This window comes from Rattus norvegicus, chromosome 15, assembly GCF_036323735.1.
Source record: "Rattus norvegicus strain BN/NHsdMcwi chromosome 15, GRCr8, whole genome shotgun sequence".
Lineage (NCBI taxonomy): Eukaryota > Metazoa > Chordata > Mammalia > Rodentia > Muridae > Rattus > Rattus norvegicus.
The window spans coordinates 76,097,588-76,104,416 of NC_086033.1; the positions used below are offsets into that span (position 1 = coordinate 76,097,588).

The 6,829-nt window shown below is 37.8% G+C and overlaps 1 protein-coding gene and 1 long non-coding RNA gene across 15 annotated transcripts in view; both read right to left on the reverse strand.

The window, feature by feature from the left end:
- Pcdh9 (protocadherin 9) overlaps positions 1–6,829 on the reverse strand; it is an 898,173-nt gene that overhangs the window by 349,116 nt on the left and 542,228 nt on the right. The window lies entirely within an intron of this gene.
- Positions 1–6,829, reverse strand: part of LOC120097141 (uncharacterized) — a 49,755-nt gene that overhangs the window by 19,564 nt on the left and 23,362 nt on the right. The window lies entirely within an intron of this gene.

Genomic DNA, 6,829 nt, shown 5'->3' on the forward strand with positions numbered 1-6,829 from the left:
AAAGTTCTTGAATTTGTGTAAATCTATTTATGTTTGACATTGTTCATCTTGTTTCAGAGACCACCATTATTTTCCACCAACTGTATAATTCATCTGTGACAAATAGAACAGCTATCTAGCACTATGTACAGGAACGCAGTGGGTATTAGGCAATCTTCTCAGTACAACTGAGTGGCGGTTGTATTCAGCTTCATAAGTAAATGAATCACAATAAGCAACTCTGTACGTAGTATTAACTAAGTATTTATGGAAAACTGCAAATGTGCTCCTGAAGCATCGTTACAAATAAATGTAGTGTGAGCTTGTTTGAAAGATTTACAAACAAGCAATATAGGAAGTTATACATTTTTGTCTACTTCTAATTTTACAGTGCAATAAGCACAATGAATAAGGCACAGAATGATTTGAGCAGATACAAGCTTCAGGAGGTTGGGAATTAAATAGCACACTTCTGTGTCTCAGTAAGATTTTATAGCATTAAGTGCTAATAGCCTTATTGATTAAAATCAACATGGGTGATTTTTTTTGCTTCATCTTTTGTAAGAATTTGAATGATTTACAAATGCATAACCAAGTTGTCTTTTAATAAAAGGTTATCATCCATTTGTATGTTTCTTTCTCATTTTGTTGCTTTTCAAATAAAGTAATAGAAAATATTATTTGTTTTGTTTGCTTGTATTTTATTTGTTTATTTTGTTGTTTGTTTGTTTTGTCTTTTCAAGGTAGGGTTTCTCCATGTATATTTGACTATCCTGGAACTTTCTTTGTAGATCAGACAGGCCTTGAACTCACAGAGATCTGCCTGTTCCTGTGTCCTGGATTTTGAAATTAAAAGTGTGTACCAGCACCACCTGGTGGCAATAATAATTTTTTGAGAATTTTTCAGCTTCCTTTTCTTGCTCTCTACTCTTAAGGAGCTGAAGGGGCTTGCAATGCCATAAGAACAACGTACTCATTGATAAGTGGCTATTAGCCCAAATGCTTGAACTACCCTAGATGCCTAGAACAAATGAAACTCAAGACGGATGATCAAAATGTGAATGCTTCACTCCTTCTTTAAAAGGGGAACAAGAATACCCTTGGCAGGGAAGAGAGAGGCAAAGATTAAAACAGAGACTGAAGGAACACCCATTCAGAGCCTGCCCCACATGTGGCCCATACATATACAGCCACCCAATTAGACAAGATGGATGAAGCAAAGAAGTGCAGACCGACAGGAGCCGGATGTAGATCGCTCCTGAGAGACACAGCCAGAATACAGCAAATACAGAGGCGAATGCCAGCAGCAAACCACTGAACTGAGAATAGGACCCCCGTTGAAGGAATCAGAGAAAGAACTGGAAGAGCTTGAAGGGGCTCGAGACCCCATATGTACAACAATGCCAAGCAACCAGAGCTTCCAGGGACTAAGCCACAACCTAAAGACTATACATGGACTGACCCTGGACTCTGACCTCATAGGTAGCAATGAATATCCTAGTAAGAGCACCAGTGGAAGGGGAAGCCCTGGGTCCTGCTAAGACTGAACCCCCAGTGAACTAGACTGTTGGGGGGAGGGCGGCAATGGGGGGAGGGTTGGGAGGGGAACACCCATAGGGAAGGGGAGGGGGGAGGGGGATGTTTGCCCGGATACCGGGAAAGGGAATAACACTCGAAATACTCAATAAGAAATACTCAAGTTAATAAAAAAAAAAAAAAGAACAAAAAAGAACAACCAATCAGAACTCCCAGGTACTAAACCACTACACTGAGAGTACAAATGGACAGACCCATGGCTCCAGCTGCATATGTAGTAGAGGATGGCCTTGTTGGACACCATGGGAGAGGAGAAGCCCTTGGTCCTGCCAAGGTTGGAATCCCCAGTATAGGGAAATGTCAGGATAGGGAGGTGGGAAGGGTTGGTTAGGGAGGAGGAATACCCTCATAGAAGAAGGGGGAGGGTAGATTGGATAGGGGGTTTATGGATAGGAAACCTGGAAAGGGGATAATATTTGAAACATAAACAATCCAGTAAAAAAAGGAAAAAAAAATAAAGTGCCCCAAAGTGACAAAATCCTACCTCAACCATCAGTCAATGGCACACTGCCTACTAAAGGTCCTAGAACTGTGCTAAACTGATCGTAATTCTGTTGTTGCCGTGTTTGTGGTATTCGTGGGTCACTCAAACTATTACTTCATTGTAATACACTATGTTGCCTAGTTTTCTTATTTAAGCAACTGATTTACAATAAGATTGCATTTCTAGATGAAACATAGTGATAGTGCAAATTTGGTGTGGTGGGGGTACCAGTTGAGGGATAGTTCAGGTTTGATAAACCAGATCAGCAGAGGTAGTTCCAGTGGATTTAATGAAAATACTTCCTTCTTTAGGGAGTACTTCTCTTCTCTTCTCTTCTCTTCTCTTCTCTTCTCTTCTCTTCTCTTCTCTTCTCTTCTCTTCTCTTCTCTTCTCTTCTCTTCTCCTCTCCTCTCCTCTCCTCTCCTCTCCTCTCCTCTTCTCTTCTCCTCTCCTCTCCTCTTCTCCTCTTCTCTTCTCTTCTCTTCTCTTCTCTTCTCTTCTCTTCTCTTCTTCTCTTCTCTTCTTTCTCTCCTCCTCTCTTCTCTCCTCTCCTCTTCTCTCCTCTCTTCTCTTTCCTCTCCTCTCCTCTCCTCTCTTCTCTTCTCTTTCCTCTCCTCTCCTCTCCTCTCCTCTCCTCTCCTCTCCTCTTCTCTCCTCTCTTCTCCTCTCTTCTCTTTCCTCTCCTCTCCTCTCCTCTCTTCTCTTTCCTCTCCTCTCCTCTCCTCTCCTCTCCTCTCTTCTCTTCTCTTTCCTCTCCTCTCCTCTCCTCTCCTATCCTCTCCTTTCCTCTCTTTTCCTCCCCTCTCCTCCCTTTTCTTCCTTCACCTCTCCACACCTCCTCTCCACTCCTCTACTTTCCCTTGGGTCCCTCTTACTTTCCTCAAATCCCACTCTTCTCCTTCCCCAATCTAATAGGCACATATTGAATGTCTGGTAATGATAAACATTAATTACCATTCAGAAATCTATGTGTCTTAAAGTTAGTTCAAATTATCTTTGGTTGGTATCGGACAAACTAGTTTACATGATAGATCCAGGACAAGTCGGGAATGGAGACAATGATGTGTCAGCAATGGATGGTACCTTAACTTGACAAGGACTGTTTATCTGTATACCCCACCATCTATTTAAAAACTAATCCTGTTCTCAGGACAATGAGACATACTTGGGGAATCAGTGAACTATTTTATTTGTTATCTCACAGTGATATTAAACGAAGCCTCCTTTCTCCCCTTCTCTAGATGTAGCCCAGCCTAATTTGTTAGGTATTCCAGTGACCAGGCTTTGAGGTTAAACGCACTAACTTGTAGTTCCAAGTCCGTCATAGAAACACAAGAATCTTTCCTTTTTAATCCTTTAACACTAAATTTGCATTGCAATCTTTGTTTCTTATGTTTCATCCGTGGAGATAAAATTTAAATGGAAAATTATTTAAAATTTAAAAGATAGATAAATCATGCTGTGTAGCTGTCTATTTCTCTTCATCGACATCTATTTGTTCTTTAAAGATATATGTGGCAGTAAGCTTTCGACCACTGAAAAGAAGAATGAAAACTCAAGCCGCTTTCTCTGTAATGAACTAGTATCTCAGTCATTGTGTTTTATGTCTGAATTTTCCGACTTAAATTCCATGTCCTCAGGGCAGAGTGTGGCCTTCTATCTTTTATCTCTTTTTCTTTGTTTCTGTTTTTTTTTAAACACAAGCATGTGTTCTACAAAGTAATAAATAATGAAGAGAAGTGAAGATGTCTGAATGGTGCAGGTTGATAGAAATGGAGCCAGTGCTTTTTGGGGGTACAACAGCAGTGCTTCCCAGCATTCAGAATCCCCCCCATCATCTCAGAGTGCCAAGTCAGGATGGAGGACAAAGGAATGGGACCAAGGGCAAGAACAAGAAGAGCACAACATAGGGATAAAAAGTTGCTCGATAGTAAGTAGAGTTTTATCAGCAGACACATAAGAGATGAAAAAGAGACCAATCTTTAACCATAAACCATCTGCAAGTTCTTCTCACCAGCCATGTTTTAAAATATCACTTGCTCTTACTCAATACTGAGAAAAAGCTAACTTACCCAGTTTTATTTTGCATGCATAATCTTCAAATAAGGGAACTAAACATTGGTTGTATTTATCAGCTTCTGTTTGGGTAGCGATAATGAGAAGTTATCAGTCTATGAGGAGTGCCCTGTTATGGCTGAAGTTTTCTCAGGTATTAGTCCATGATCGCTTGACTCACTACTTTGGTCACTGGTATGTGGTAGCATTTTGCAGGGAGTCTAAGATGGGGTACGACTGATTACGTTGGATTTCATAATGGAAAGACCTGTGGCTAGAGAGTATCTGTATCTCAGTATCCCATCAGTAGCATGTGCTTCCTGACTAAATTTCCTCTTGATAAGTATCTCCTGCTGAAGTTTTCACCATTTCCTAATAGTCACACAGGCGGCAGATCCAATGGTCATTGAGAGACATGTACCTACATCAGGGTATAAAAGAACATGTTATTTTGAAGTTTTATTTTGTTTGTTTTGCTTTATGTTTTCTATTTGGTTTCTGTGATAAATAGTGCAAGAAGGACCTTGTGGAGTATGTTCTAATTACAGGACCTCCTTGGCCCATCTCCATGTGTACGTTGACTCTCATGCTTCTGCATGGTGCTACTTAGTTTGTTATTTCACTTATTTAAATGCCAATCGTATTCCAGTAGGAAGTTAGTTCTTTCACAAGTTACATAAGTCAAACCAAAGTTCTGTTGAGAAAATGAACCTTTCATTTTCTTCTCGTATTTAATAGAATGCTGTAGCACACAGTAACTGTCAACAACTGTTGATTAAATAAAAACGCAGATGATGCCGTGAAATTGAATTGGCTTAAATAATCTGTTCATTTTATTCTTTAGTAGAATATTAAGACTCCTATGAAGGTTAGACAATCCTAATAGAAACCATGTGACATGGGATGGCACAACAGGGGGATTGTTGCAGACTTCTCTAGTCCTATCAATTGAAAAGAATAAGCACTAAATTCAGTGACAGACTATCATAAAGGGATAATTTGGCAAATGATAGAACACGGGACACCATATATCTTCCTCTGACCTTCACACAGGTGCATCAGGCATGCACATGTACAGAAACATGCATATGGTGAGCTGAAGCAAAAAGTATATTTACCTTCATTTACTAAACCTTATGACATAATTTATATGTCATATAGCAGATGCTATGAACTAAATTTAGGAGAAGAGTTGAGGAGGACAGAATTTGGAGAAATCTACCTGAAGGCAAAGGTATATTTTACCTCATATTCTACACCAGATTGCAGCTAATAAATTCCAAATAACGTCATAAGGTAGGCGCTTCCCTTATAAGATTGTGAAGATCAACTATAGGAAGTTTGGTGTCACAGACTCACATCCGTGGAGGAGTATACCAAGAGAATATGACTTAAATCCTCAGAATAACTCCATCTACAAGCAAACAGTGCCTTATGCTGTGAGAACCTAGGCGAGATCTTAATGTCCTTCAAGACTCTAGACAGAAACAAGCCTGAAGACACAAATGTCTCTGATGCCTATCCTGATCGGCATGGACAAGTAAAATCCTCCTGCTCAAAACGCTCACACTTAGTGTGTTGAAGGAGATGTAGGAAACCAGCACCCTATTGATTACCACCTTGAATCAGTAAAGTCAATATGTAGGCTAAGTATCGAAATGTTTACATTAATTAATAGCATGCAGTTCAAGAAATTAATTATCCAACAATTACAAAATAGCATTTAATTTGTTGTCCAGATAATATAACACTGTAAAATTAATGGTATCATTCTATTACCAACAATGTAATTTAACACTCATAACAAGGCTTATAATTTTTAGATAATCTGTTCATTTTCATTCCAAAGCGTAGAAAATTTACATGATGATATTTATTGATGTGAAAATTAAATGTTGATTTATAATTGTCTGATAAATTATAACATGATAGATTTGATCAGTCTGAATCCTGATATATGTAATGTAAGGAATATTAATGATTTAATAGTTTTAAAATTTATATAGCAACCATATGTGCTTTATAAATCTTAACTTATATCCATAATATATGAATTCTCTAAAGTAAAATTCTTCAATAAATTATCAAATATCACTGTATTTTATTTAGGTTTTGAAACACATTTTATTGAACTCCAGTGCTAATTTTCAGTAATTATTTATTAACAATTTACACTGATAGAATTTAGGTATTCCAAAATTTCCACTTTACATCTTGAGAAAGAAAGTGACTATAGCAATAAACCAGTAGTAGAGTTTCACACATCATAACGGAATACAAGAGAGACTAGGATGTTAACTCTATTTACTGGAAGACAACAGCCAAAAAACCTTCTATGTGAAATTCTCTGCATATGAATATCGAGTGTAAAAACTTGTGACTGAATATTGGAGGTATCAAAGGAATGTATTTATCTACAAGGATTAGAACAGAGAGATCAGTGTTTACCTCATCTACTTCACCACAAATGTTGATCTTTGAGTTGAATTTAATTACCCAGCAGACCAAATATTTGTCTCTAATATAATTCAGTTTAATTTCATTAGCATTCATTTGATTTCTCTAAGATACTCTAAACATTACATTAAAAACTCAAACAAATTTCCTATTATGAAGACATAAAAACTTAGATTGAGTTTAGATGTAAAATGTAAATTTATGCTTTCAAAAAAGTAAGCCTAAGTAACATTAAACATTATTATGCCTTCTAATAAT